The 12,454-nt window shown below is 44.6% G+C and overlaps 1 protein-coding gene across 1 annotated transcript in view; it reads right to left on the bottom strand.

The window, feature by feature from the left end:
- The window catches only part of KLHDC8A (kelch domain containing 8A), a 28,305-nt gene extending 16,054 nt beyond the window's left edge, over positions 1-12,251 (bottom strand). The window contains exons 1-2 of the mRNA XM_073319684.2: positions 12,176-12,251; positions 7,158-7,372 (exon numbers count right to left, since the gene is read on the bottom strand). The gene's annotated coding sequence lies outside the window, so the exon portion shown is untranslated. The remainder of the gene's footprint in view (positions 1-7,157; positions 7,373-12,175) is intronic.
- Between the last annotated feature and the right edge of the window lie 203 nt (positions 12,252-12,454).

Here is a 12,454-nt window from a genome sequence, read left to right as displayed (position 1 = left end):
TTCTTCACTGGGACTGCCAATAGAGGGAGAGCAACTGTGATGCAGACAGCTGACCACCGACAACTGGACTGAGATCCATCAAACTCTTTTCACACATGAGCTGCTAAGAGCTATAACCCTTTCAGCGCCTTTGGCAGCAGCCTGAGCGGATCATGCGGCCCCGTGCTGAGTCAGTTGCCTTGCTTCCCTTGTGAAATGCATGATCCTCATTGGAGCAGGAGAGGCACAGGGTTCCGAGGCCTCTGTGCAGTTTGGCCTGAAAGAAGCAGACTTTCCTGCATACGATTCAGTGGGTGGTCACTCCAGTTCAGCATGGGTTTGAGGGAAAAAAGCGATGCAAAACTGAGACAACAGGGCCTAGGAGCAAAATCTAAGGTAACCCAAACATAAAGGGGCTAACAACAACAGGGAGGCAACGTCACAATCCCGCAGTCTGTATTCAGCGGTCTCATTAGGGAACTGCAATGGTGGTGAAAATGAAGGGATTGAGAACACTGCACAGTGCAGACATTTGTTATGCAAGCTTCTTTCAGCCTAAGGGATCCTGCTAGTTCATCTCCCTCCTGACCTGGAGCAATTTGATTACTCCAGTCTTGAGCCTCCATACAGCCCTGCCAGTGCATCTCAGTCCTGATCTTGAGGAACCTGCTTTCCAGTGCTGGGTTCTTGACTCCCCCCGACAGCTTTGCTAATTGATCTTGGCCCTGACCTGAAGCTCCACACCCTGCAGTAGAACCTCGATTTCACAAGCACCAGTCTTATGACCAACCAGTTATACAAACCATTTTTCCCAACTGGAGAAAAACACGGGAGAATAAAAGCGATGACGAACAAGTAGATATCCCTTCCCATTCCGATGCCTTCAGTGCTTGGGGAATCGCTTTGCCATGGGGTGAATGACAAGACGAAAGTCGCGCAGTGAACCAGGCTGCAACTTATGCCCTGCACCTGCTGTATTTGAGCTGTTCAATTTTATGAACTGTTTGATTTTATGACCTGAAACTCCAATTAATTAGCAAAATAGGGGTTCTACTGTACATACCAGGTCTGGGCTCTCCTACACAATGCAGTAATGAGCCAATGCACCTCAGCCCTTCCCTGAAGGTCCCCCCCACCCCTTCATTGCTGGGATTCCCAGACAGTTCAGCCAGTGACCTCTCTTAATCCTGTCCTGGAGCAAACCCTGAGCCTCACACTTGAGCATCAGAGACTCCCAATTGCATCAGAGCATAGGAAACCCATAGGCCTGATCCTGGCCCCATTGAAGTGGACAAGAGTCTTTCCACAGACTTCACTGGGCTTTGGATCAGGCCCTTAGTGAGGACAGACTAAGCAGAGACCTGCCAAATTCATTCCAGCTGTGACCAAGTCAAATGGAACCCACGTGTGGGCATCCAAAGGGGAGCGTCTAGTGCATTAATCTGCTACCTCGTATGAATTCTGCTGCGTTGGCATTGAAACAATCTTCTAGCCTTGCCGTCCACCTCTAAACAACATACAATAAAAAATAGTTAAGGTCAGCCTGAAACACTTAGTCCTTCCCACCTCTCTCAAGGGGCACTAGGATTTTCACTCCCAAGTAATAACTGTGCTATGCCTCGGGACTGTATGGCTGTCACTAATGTGCTGAGCAAATAGCCCCAACCTACTTCAGCCATGTTCCTCTTCATCTACTCCCAGGCAAATGGAATGATCACTTAATTATACCAAACAAATTGGAAGCGTTAACATTTTCTTCCTAAATGGCTATATTAAAACAAAAATGAATAGTAATTGCTTTTCTATCAAAGGAGATGGGAGAGGAGAGATTCTCTTCGTCATGCTGAGCCAGCTGCCAGAGCTGCCCGAATCGTTCTCGGCCAGAAACTGCCAGGATAAAAGCTCCTAGCAGCGGGGCATCCCTTGACCACCCAGTGCATTTGTGGTTCAAAGCAGGTGACAAGATGTTGAAAGCAAGGTGGCAGGGAAGGCATGAAATTTACAACCTCAAGAAAGAAAAATACATGGGGCCTGAATATGGGAGGTGAAACTGATGGGAGCAAAGGGTGCGCAGCAACGGAAGCCTCTAGCCCAGTGGTTCTCAACCAGGGGTACCGTATCCCTGAGGGTAAACGGAGATCTTCCAGGGGGCACATCAACTCATCTAAAGATTTGCCTAGTTTTACAACAAGCTATATAAAAAGCACTAGCGAAGTCGGTACAAGCTAAAATGTCATACAGACAATGACTTGTTGATACTGCTCTATATACTATACACTGAAATGTCCATACAATATTTATATTCCAGTTGATTTATTTGTATAATTATATGGTAAAAATAAGAATGGACACAAAAGTGTGCTGTGACACTGGGTATTTTTATGTCTGATTTTGTAAGCAAGTAGTTTTTAAGTGAGGAGAAACTTGCGGGTACGCAAGACAAATCCTACTCCAGAAAGGGGTACAGTAGTCGGGAAAGGTCGAGAGCCACTGCTCTAGCCCATAGTTTGCATTCTACAAGAGTTAAAAACAACAACCTGGAAGCTGTTACAGACAAAACCATTATTCCTTGCCCTCTGGTTTCCATCACGCTCTGAACAGCTCACTGTTTGGTATCTCGGGGGAGTGCAGAACACACACAATTAATGTTACTTTTCAAATATTCAGCTGGCGTGGCTCCATTGAAGTCAACAGAGCTACACAGAGTCACTCCTGCTTGGAGATCCAGGCCCACGTTTTTTAAAGCAACATTATTTGCAGCAATTTGCTCTTCATGAAACAGCCATTTGAAATTTATTAACAGCTGTGTGTGTTAAGTCTTGTAGTAAAGTGATTGTGCGTGAGTGAGCTGGCGGGGAATGAACTCCAAACACACCTAGGTTTGCTAGAATGCAGGTAGGTCCTTTTTGCTACCTCTCTCCTCTCCTAGACTCTCATATTTCAAAGGGCATCATGCTGTAATGGTAACTCCTGCGCAGTGGGTCACAGCAAGGCCTAAGAGCCACTTAAGTCTTGAATCTTCATTCCAGTGAAAACAGCTTTGTTTGTATTTAAACACTGTCCTAAAGCATCAGCAAACCCAAACGTTGTACCCTTGTGGCTAGTTAGTGCCTGAGAGCCGAGAGTGAAACCTAACTAGAGAATGACTCGAAAAGAAAGGGAGTCTCTTTTCACCCTCCAAGTCTTAGATGTTGAAAAGTAAATGTGATGCTCACAATTCTTTTCATTTTATACCAAAGGTTAAGGAAATCTGGAGCCTGGTACACCACTGCATGCTCCAAGCTGATGGAATGATACTGATTTCCATGGAGTTACAAGGCTTGATTTGCCACTGTGTTTCTTAAAAATGTAGGGCTTCATTCTCATCTCACATTGGCTTTACACAGGCGACTCTGAACTCTGCTGGCTTTGGTGAAGTTACTCCTGATTTACACTGCTGTAAATTGAGAGGTGAGCTAAGCCCATGACATCTGACAGAGTCCCTTTGAGGATCACGATGCTACCATATTACAGCTCCCCAGACTGGTCGCACTGTTGCCAAGGAGTGGGCTAGATAGACAGATGCAGATTAGCCACCAGCCTGAGAAAGACACCAGAAACCTATATTCCTTCTGACCCCAAAAGAAAGCTCTTGTACTCACCTAAATGTCACATCAGATAAGCGCTGTGCAGGTCTGCTGTGTGCTATCTGAACGGTCAAGGAGGCTTGAATGTTTTGCTGTGAATAATATGACAGCAAACCAATACCAATAGCTGAATCCACAATTATTCTCAATACTCTGGGGACAGTCACAGCAGCAGAGACAGGAAGACGGGCAACTATAGGTTGGGAATGTTATGCAAACACTGGCGAAAGATCTCCTCTCCTGTTCCCCAAGCACAGCATCTACATTTGTGAGCGAGCTGCTTCATTTCAATCATACCGGCTGCCTGCACTCAGTTAAAAAGAGCAGGAGGAGACTACAGGCAGCATGGCTCGGAGATAGAGACACCGTCTCAAGGGAGGTGCTTCAGGGCTGAGAACCGAGCTGATACTTGCTCTTCGAATGTCACCATCTAGAGCCTGTGGGAACATATGAGGATGAGGTTGAGCGGATGTGGAGCGCACGTGGGATCCCGATCCAGCCTTCATGGGACACCTGGTGGCAGGAGGGAGGCCTCGGCATGGAGCCCGTAGCTACATGCTCCATAATCACCACAAGGACTGTGCTGAAGATCACATCTCCTTGTGGCTGTTTTCCACCCCTGTACTGTGTACACTTCTTGGGGTATTGCAGTCAAGGGGTGCAGTTGCAGCTCATGCAGCATACCCACGCTAGCTTTCATCCAGCTCAATTGACTCACCTTGGTGAAACGTTCAGAGAAGAACTGAACCGTAGGCCTGCCTTACAGCACCAGCACACCCTGTTACACGTGCCGTTAACAGAGAAGCAAGAAGCAGCATTTTAAAAATTTGAACTTGGAGCTTCCTGACAATACAACAGGAACAAAAATTACATTTTTCTAGAACAGGATAGGAAGCTTACGGAGAAACAAAATACAACCAAACCAGGGGAAAAAAATAATTATGAATATTTCTTTCAACCTTTTTTGTCCTGTTGCTACATGCACAAAAAGTTGGCAGGATGCAATGTATTTTAAATAAACACATGCTGTGTCCTGAAACGTTCCAGACAAGCGAATGTCCTGTAAACTTTGATTATAATGTTTCATTTCAAGATCAGCTGCTTCAGCTCATCTAAAAATATATAAAATTTAATTCACGTGCTTTTTTTTTTTTTTGGTTCGTTTAGTTGCATGGAATGTTCTGGATGAATTTCAGCCAAGGTGAACCTAGTGCAAAGGGCTCGATTCGTGGGCTGACAGACATCAGTGGCAAAAGCCCCAAGGCTAGCAGAATCAGGCCTCGTTAGTTATGTCCTCTCTGCAAATAGAAGTGGGTTTTTACATCAAGGTAGCTCTCTCGATGTAAAATCCTAGTGGAAGCAAGGCATTGTTGTTTTTATCTTGATGCAGCTATTCAAGGTCAACTCTCTGCCCACCACCTGGGGTTGACCTTTGGGAGCTGTATGGAGGTGAAAAACTACCCATATCTTTTCTCTATTTGAATTTTACACCGAGCAACCAAGTTTGATGTAAAATGCACCTTTTTGCAGTGAAGACATAGCCAATGAGCAAAGCATGAAATACACCGTGGGGCAGATTTTCAGAAAAGCAACGAGCCAGATTTCTCAGTGCGAAACACACATAATGGGGCCAGATTTCCAAGCACTCAGCACCCAGTGGGCACCCAAGTTGCAGAGCTCCCCTGGAATTCTGGCCATTTCTTTTGGTGCCTAAACAGGAGCAGCATCTTGTTTGCAACTCGGATGCCTTTTGTGAGTGCTGAGCACTTGGAAATCTGGCCCTCTTACCAAAGATTTTCATGCTTTACAGCATGATCCCGTACAAATAAAGCCTCTCTCCCTGCTGTTGCTACCCTCGCAGAAAAGCGGTGCAGCTCAGCAATATCTGCAGATAGGAAGGCCTTCCATATGCGGATCTGAAAGCTGTGAGCTTAGAGCATTATTTTATGATTATCCTGCCCCACACAGTATTGCGTTACCAGCCTGTGCTTTCAAATGACCCCAAATTATACCACGTTTTAGCTGCAAAGGCTTTAAATCGTTCTGAAAACTGGCACTCTGGTGCCAACATTATTTCCCCTTTGCACAAGGCCTGACAGCTGAGGCTTCTAAATGAACTATATATATTCGGGTTGAACTGGACATTTGCTGACCTCCCATCAAATTGAATCGAGTCTCTCGACAGCTACCAGAAAACCCGACAAAACCCCAGCAAGCCCTATTTCTTCCAGGATTCCATGGCTACAAAATGTTGTGCAGCGGAAAAGATGCTTTCAGTGTGGAAAGAGAGAGGGAAAGATTGTCTTGGTAAATGGGAATTACCTGAAACTTTGTGAGGAGAGATGAGACCTTTGCTACAATGGGCAGTTCATTGAGCTCATTCTTAATTTATATGCACACAGTTTTAATGCAAAGACAGCAGACTATGAATATTTAACTTCCTGCCTGGTTTTAACCCCATTAGCAGCCCCTTGAGATTGTTATTTGCCGTCTTATCATGCCAAATGTAATTTTCCGATGTTGCTAAACAGGAGGACAGAACGGCATTTGCAAGGAAATATTCTACAGCTAACAGCAGGGCAAAGGTAAATCTGCAGGAGCCCCAGATCAGGGGCGGAAGAGAAAGAAATGACTGTCTGATTTTTAGAGGGGGTGGGCACCACACCTCTGGAAATTCTGCCTGTTAGGACAGAGAGGGATGCAAATTATCCCTTGCCCCTGTGTGGCTGGGGAGCCCCGGAGGCTATAGCAAGATTTATTGGACTGCTTGATTCATCCTGGGATTTGTCTAAGGAGAGACTCAGAGCTACAATTCCTACAAAAGAAAAACAAACCACTTCACATAGCAAACGCTGACCCTTTCCTGATCTTCCTAATCCCCATGCTGTGTTCCTCCTTTCCACCCTGTCATAACTACTGTTGATCTCTACAAGTCATTTTATTTTTCACGGGGTCAAATATGCAAGTTTCACTTTCATATCTTTCAGCCTCAACAATCATATTCGTGATATACCCATCCCTGTGGTATTTAGGCCACCTCTATAAATATAATTTAAGGAGCTTGGGCCAGATCTTCAACTGGGGTAAATTAACATAGCTCCATCGACTTCATCCCTTTATATCAACTGAGGATCTGGGCCTCTTTTCCTTCAAGGATTGGCTTGGACTGCAAAAGGCTGACACTGTCTGGCTTTGGATTGTGGCAAGGTGAGCTGCAGCCCCACAGATATATCCTCAGGAGATGCCAACTAGAAGCACCCTCTGAGAATTTATACTCAATGCAACCTTAGCTTTGAAGCAATTAAAAAGCAACCACTGAGAGAAAATTACCACCCTGGCCTGACCCACGTATTTCTTTTAGAGAACACTAATGCTCTTAAAGATTCATCCCAGGTTGCGCCTTAGAAGCTATGCTCATGTGTGAAAGAAGAAGCTGTTCCCTTGCAAGGCTTGCACTCATATACACACACACTAATAACCCAATGACCTCTAGCGAGCGTGGAATTTTCTCTCGGCTGCCAAAGAAATACTTCAAAAATGTCTTGTACTTACAGTTTTTGCGAGGCAGCGGTGGGTCCCAAGGAAGACTTGCTCTTTATTCAGAATGCTCTGCAACTTTAATACAAGTAAGTCCAGACACCAAACTCCTGCAAGAGCAGCTGTGAATCTGTCTTCCTCTCCCTTGTTCCTCTGTCTCATTTCTCTCAACAGCCATTCTCTCTCTCTCTGTGCGTTGGTCTGTCTCCTTCTCCCAGGAGGTTGCAGCCCTTGTTAAGAGGAAAGTAAAGCAAGAAAGAAGCAGACTGGGTTTCTGGGGGGGGGGGGGAGAAAGAAAATCAACCAGCTGCATAAATCCAACTGACCTAATCACTTTCCTACAAAAGATGAAAGCCAATTAGAGTCAGAGGAATCCCCATCTGGTGTGACCACCTGTATTTCTCAGTGCCCTGAGTCAGAGAGATGTGTGTGTACGTGTGTGTGTATTATAAGAGCCATGCTAAGCCTTTTATGGCACCCAGTGCTAGCACAGGATGTTTTGTAAGAGGGCCTCTCTCTCTCTCTCTCTCTGAACTTGTAGGGAAAACAAAAGCAATAGGGAAAGGGAGGCAGAAGGAAGAACTAAAATAGGAAAGATGAAAAGCAGGAGATGTTTCCAATGAGACACAGAGGGCCAAAAGGTAGCCCTAGAGAGACAAATGTAACTCCCTTGACTTGTGGAAAGTTTTGCCTGCTTGAGCCAGGACTGAATTTAGCTCAAGGTCTCAGAAAGCATCTCATTAAGCAGCTGCTCAGTCCACACCCTAGATCCTTTAGGGGCAGGGGAGAGAGATGCAAATGATCCCTTGTGTCTGTTTGGCTTGAGCCAGAGCCCCGGAGGACGAGGCAAGATTTAATGAACTGCTTGATTCACTTGAAACCACCTTCCCCAAAGGAGGACGTTCCATGAGAGAAGTAGAGCACATCACGGAATGGGCCTCCCTAATGCCGCGAACGAGTCTGCTTCAATACAGAAAAGAAAAAAAAACACTGACTGCACACCCTTAGCTGTCACCTACCACCCCACATGAGAACCCAAAGAGGGTATCATCAAACAGTTACAACCCATACTCCATGGGGACCACATCCTGAAAGAAATCTTTCCCAAACCCTCTCTTTTGGCCTTCAAACAATCCTGTAGCATCGCTAAGCTCATCATCAGAAGCTAGCCTCTCAAGGCCAGGACCCACCATCTCAAAGCAGCACCAGGCCCTGTCATAACAGATGCAAAACCTGCAGCCATATCTCCACTGCTATGATGGTCAATACCACCCCGCCCTCACACACACCTTTGAAGACCCAAGGGTCCTACACATGCCTATCACAACATGTGCTGAACCTTGTCCAGTGCATCAAATGCCCAAACAACAACAACAACGTGGGTGAAACTAGACAATCACTAGATTCTAAATTGAACTCACACAGAAAAATGATAAGACAAAAACACCCTATCTCCTGCAACTGATCACTTTTCACAAAAATACTCTATAGCTGGCCTCTCAGTCTTTGTCCTCAAAGGAAACCTGCACAACACCTTCAGAAGAGGAGGCTGGGATCTTACATTCATAACTCTGCTAGACACCAAAGGTCAGGGGTTCTAGAGAGACACTGGTTTTATGTCTCATTACAACACTTTGTAACCCACTAACTTGCCTTTGTCCTATGATGGTTGGTGTTAATTGCCCACTTCATTTTGAACAATTTCTTGGAACATGTGTTAACTCCTTATGCTTAACAATCTGTTCCATCTTGTATTCAGCTGTGACGCTCTGATTAACTTTCCCAGCCCTGAAGAAGAGCTCTGTGGAGCTCAAAAGCTTGACTCTTCCACCAACAGAAGATATTCCTCACCAACCTTGTTTCTCAAAGTATATCCCAGCAGTTGCTTCCCAAAGTTATATTTGCATAATGGTCCAGAGCAGTTTTTTCTGGTGCCAACGTCACCATCTACTGAGGAGCTCCCTACACTATGAAACTCTCTCTAATTCGTTCTCTTTACCACTTATTTTTGCTGACTCTCTTCATATTGAATTGCACACGTTCACATATGCCTGGGAAAATGGTTGATGATCCCATTGGATATCACTTCCTAAATCTGTGAGCTCCTTGAGACAATGGATGCATCCTAAACCAGCACATGCATAGCACTCTATCGGTGTATAGTCACCCAGGCTTGGATATGTAGTAGGGTTTGAACCTGCATGCTTCAGATCTAAAAGCATGAGCAGCTATCACTTGACCTAAAGAGCTCAGCCCCTGTAACGTCCCCCCACCCTGTCCTATTATCTTATCTGTAGTAGCCTCTTTAAGCTGTTATATACATCAGACAGTACAGGGCAACAAAGACTCAGTTTCTTTTAGTGTGGGTTGCATGTGTGCTTAGCTCAGACAAGGAGTCCCCCTTTTGCAGATTGGGAACTGAGGCACCGAGAGAGTTAAGGGCCAGATGTTTAAAGGTATTTAGGTGCCTACAGATGCAGATAGGCACCTAGTTGGATTTTCAAAAGAGCCTAAGCAGCTAATTTCCAGCCCCCTAGGTGCCCATTTGCATCTTTAGATGCCTAAATACATTTTAAAATCTGGCCCCAGGTGCCATGTCCATGGTCACACGAGAAGCATGTGGCAGAGCTGGAAACGAAACTTCCAAATCCTACTCCAGGATCCTAACATGGGACCATCCTTCCTCTCTCACCTGATTACTATGTGAAACCAAGCACTAGATCATCTAAAACTGGGCCCAGACTAGTTCTAACCTTTGTCCACCTTTGCAAAAAGCTAGCAAACCTTTCGGAGACTCTGAGCTCAACTTTCAGTGTTGTCCGGAACCAAGCAAGGTTAATTATTACAGATGTTTCATGCAGTTCTACATAGGAGCTCTATTTTTAAAGCAAACCAGGCCATAAAAAATGAAGAAATCAACAGCAAGATGACTAAAATGACTCCACATGAAAGCGAATTCCCATCCCCTACCAGCTATTTTCATCTCCTATTAGCTTTCCAGCGGGAGGATTTAATTTGCATTTAAATAGAAACCTTAGGAACATGGCCAATCTAATGTTAAAATGCTAATTACAAATGCATTTGCCTCTTTAAAAATTAAAAAGAATGTCAATGTGCATTTTAATGGAGGGCTTATTAGAGGTTTGGTTTTATTAGATACTTAGTATTTATAAGTTATTATTATTTAACAGACTGTTTACAGCTCAATCCAGACAGCTGAAAAGTTAGACATCAAGGAATTTGCAAGATCTGAGCTGACTGCTATGGAGGTGGGAACATCATCATGAAAAAAGTCCTCTCAGGCCATGAAACACCTGGTTGAGTAGAATATAAATTATAAGGTAAGGGGAAGGAACTGTGGAAAGGGAATCTGACGTGCCCCCAAATGAAACAGCCACTATGGATAAGTAAGTGAAAAGATGCAAATGAGCTCCATCCATCCATCAAGGCACCTAAGCACTTGCATAAATTTAAGCATGTGAGTAGTCCCAGTGGAACTATTCTCACACACAAAGTCACACACCTCTTTTTGTGGGTCAGGGTCTAGGAGGTTTGTCTACTGATCCCTGTGTTTCTACTAGGATACTCTGAAACCTTGGATTCAAACTCCCTGAGTGTTCCAATTTGGCGGCTTAGGCTCCCACCTCTAATGATGATCATTCCTCTTCTTACATGTCTGTACAGTGCCTATCACTATGTATTACATACATTAAGATGCTTTTAGACTCCGGAGCCTGTGGCATGAAAAATGAAAACAGAAAGTTGGTCAAAAAATTTCAAAAAGTGAAATTCCAGTGAATATTTGTTGTAGAATTTTCAAGTATTTAAGAAAAAAATTGTTTGGTGAAAACGTTTGACTCATTTTTCAGCCGCTTTAAAACGGAGATTGCCATGCTCCCTAACGGACATTTATTCACCTCAGAAAAACATGGGTGAATGGTCAACAGCTGGGACCAAACCTGAGATCTCTGGATTAGAACAGCTCAGAAAAACTTCAATGGAACCATTTGCCACTGGAAAATGCAGATTCCCCCATCACACTCGAAACACTTAGTGGAGTCCTATCAATTCCTCTGAATTTTTGTTTCAGGGAAAAAACGGGGTGGAGGGCACAGGGGAAAGGAAGAAGTGAACATTCAAACAAAGCTGAAATGTCCCGTTTCAACAACTGGGGAATGAAACATTTTGCTTTTGCATTTTGAAAGGTCTTCATTTCAAATGTCTCTCACATGGAACAGAAGATCTAATCAAAAGCTGTTGACATTGAATTTTGAAAAAGCATTCCGGTTTCATTCCGATGCCCAACAAAGCCAAATTCTGAAATCTCAAAATCCGTCACAGACTGGAGGTGTTGTCCTCCAGCCAGTGCATGAGTTGTTATGCCCGACTGAAGAGACTCACCTCTCTTATTAGCCAAGGCTGTCGCAGGCTCATCAACCTCCAGGTGGCCCAGCCATCACTAGAAGGGCGCAGGGCGCCTCAGCAAGCTGGCATGGGTTACATTACAGAGCAACATAAAATGGGTTGAGACAGCCAGTACTAGGGGAGTTTAATGGGAAGGCCCAGAACTGGGACTCAGGACACCTGGGGGTCTATTCCAGCCTTTGCCGCTGACCTGCTGTGTGATCTTGGACAAGACACCATCTCTCTGTTCCCCTCCCACCTTTGGTCTATTTGAAACTGTAAACTATTTTGGGGAAGGGACTAGCTCTTATTATGTGTATGCACAGTGCCTTACACCACATGACCTGACCTTAGCTGGGATCTGTAGGTCCTACAGGAATATGAATACTAACAGGATACCAGAGATGTTGCAGGGTTGATCATGAATGTATCAACAGAGATGCATGTGGGGAAGCTTGCACAGTCTCTGTCCTCATGGTTTCATTCTTGCAAATGCTAATAAAATCGTTCATAAGTGCTAATGCTATTAGCCCATCAGATCTAATACACCCTGCTTTTTAAAACATAACATTACGATCTTTCATTTGCCTGGCAATCATTTCTTAAAAGAGTAATTCAGTGAGACTTACCTTCCCAGCGAGAATAAACTGCATCACATTAACATCTGCAAAAGACAAAAGAAGTGAAAGATCAAGACTGTGGAAGAAAGAGGGTTTGCTCTAGATAGAGAAATGTGTTGCAGCGATAGGTAGATCAGTTCGGCCACAAAAGCCAACGTGTTCATTGCATGACTGATGACTTCCCTGTTGTCTGAGCCAGACCTGACAAGCTGGAAAATAACTGTCTCTCAAGAACCAAGCTTACGTAACATGCTACAGAGACTCCAGAGTCTTCATATACAAAGATAG

This window comes from Lepidochelys kempii, chromosome 21, assembly GCF_965140285.1.
Source record: "Lepidochelys kempii isolate rLepKem1 chromosome 21, rLepKem1.hap1, whole genome shotgun sequence".
Lineage (NCBI taxonomy): Eukaryota > Metazoa > Chordata > Testudines > Cheloniidae > Lepidochelys > Lepidochelys kempii.
Note: the sequence above shows the minus strand (reverse complement) of the source record. Positions and strands in the feature narration are given on the sequence as shown.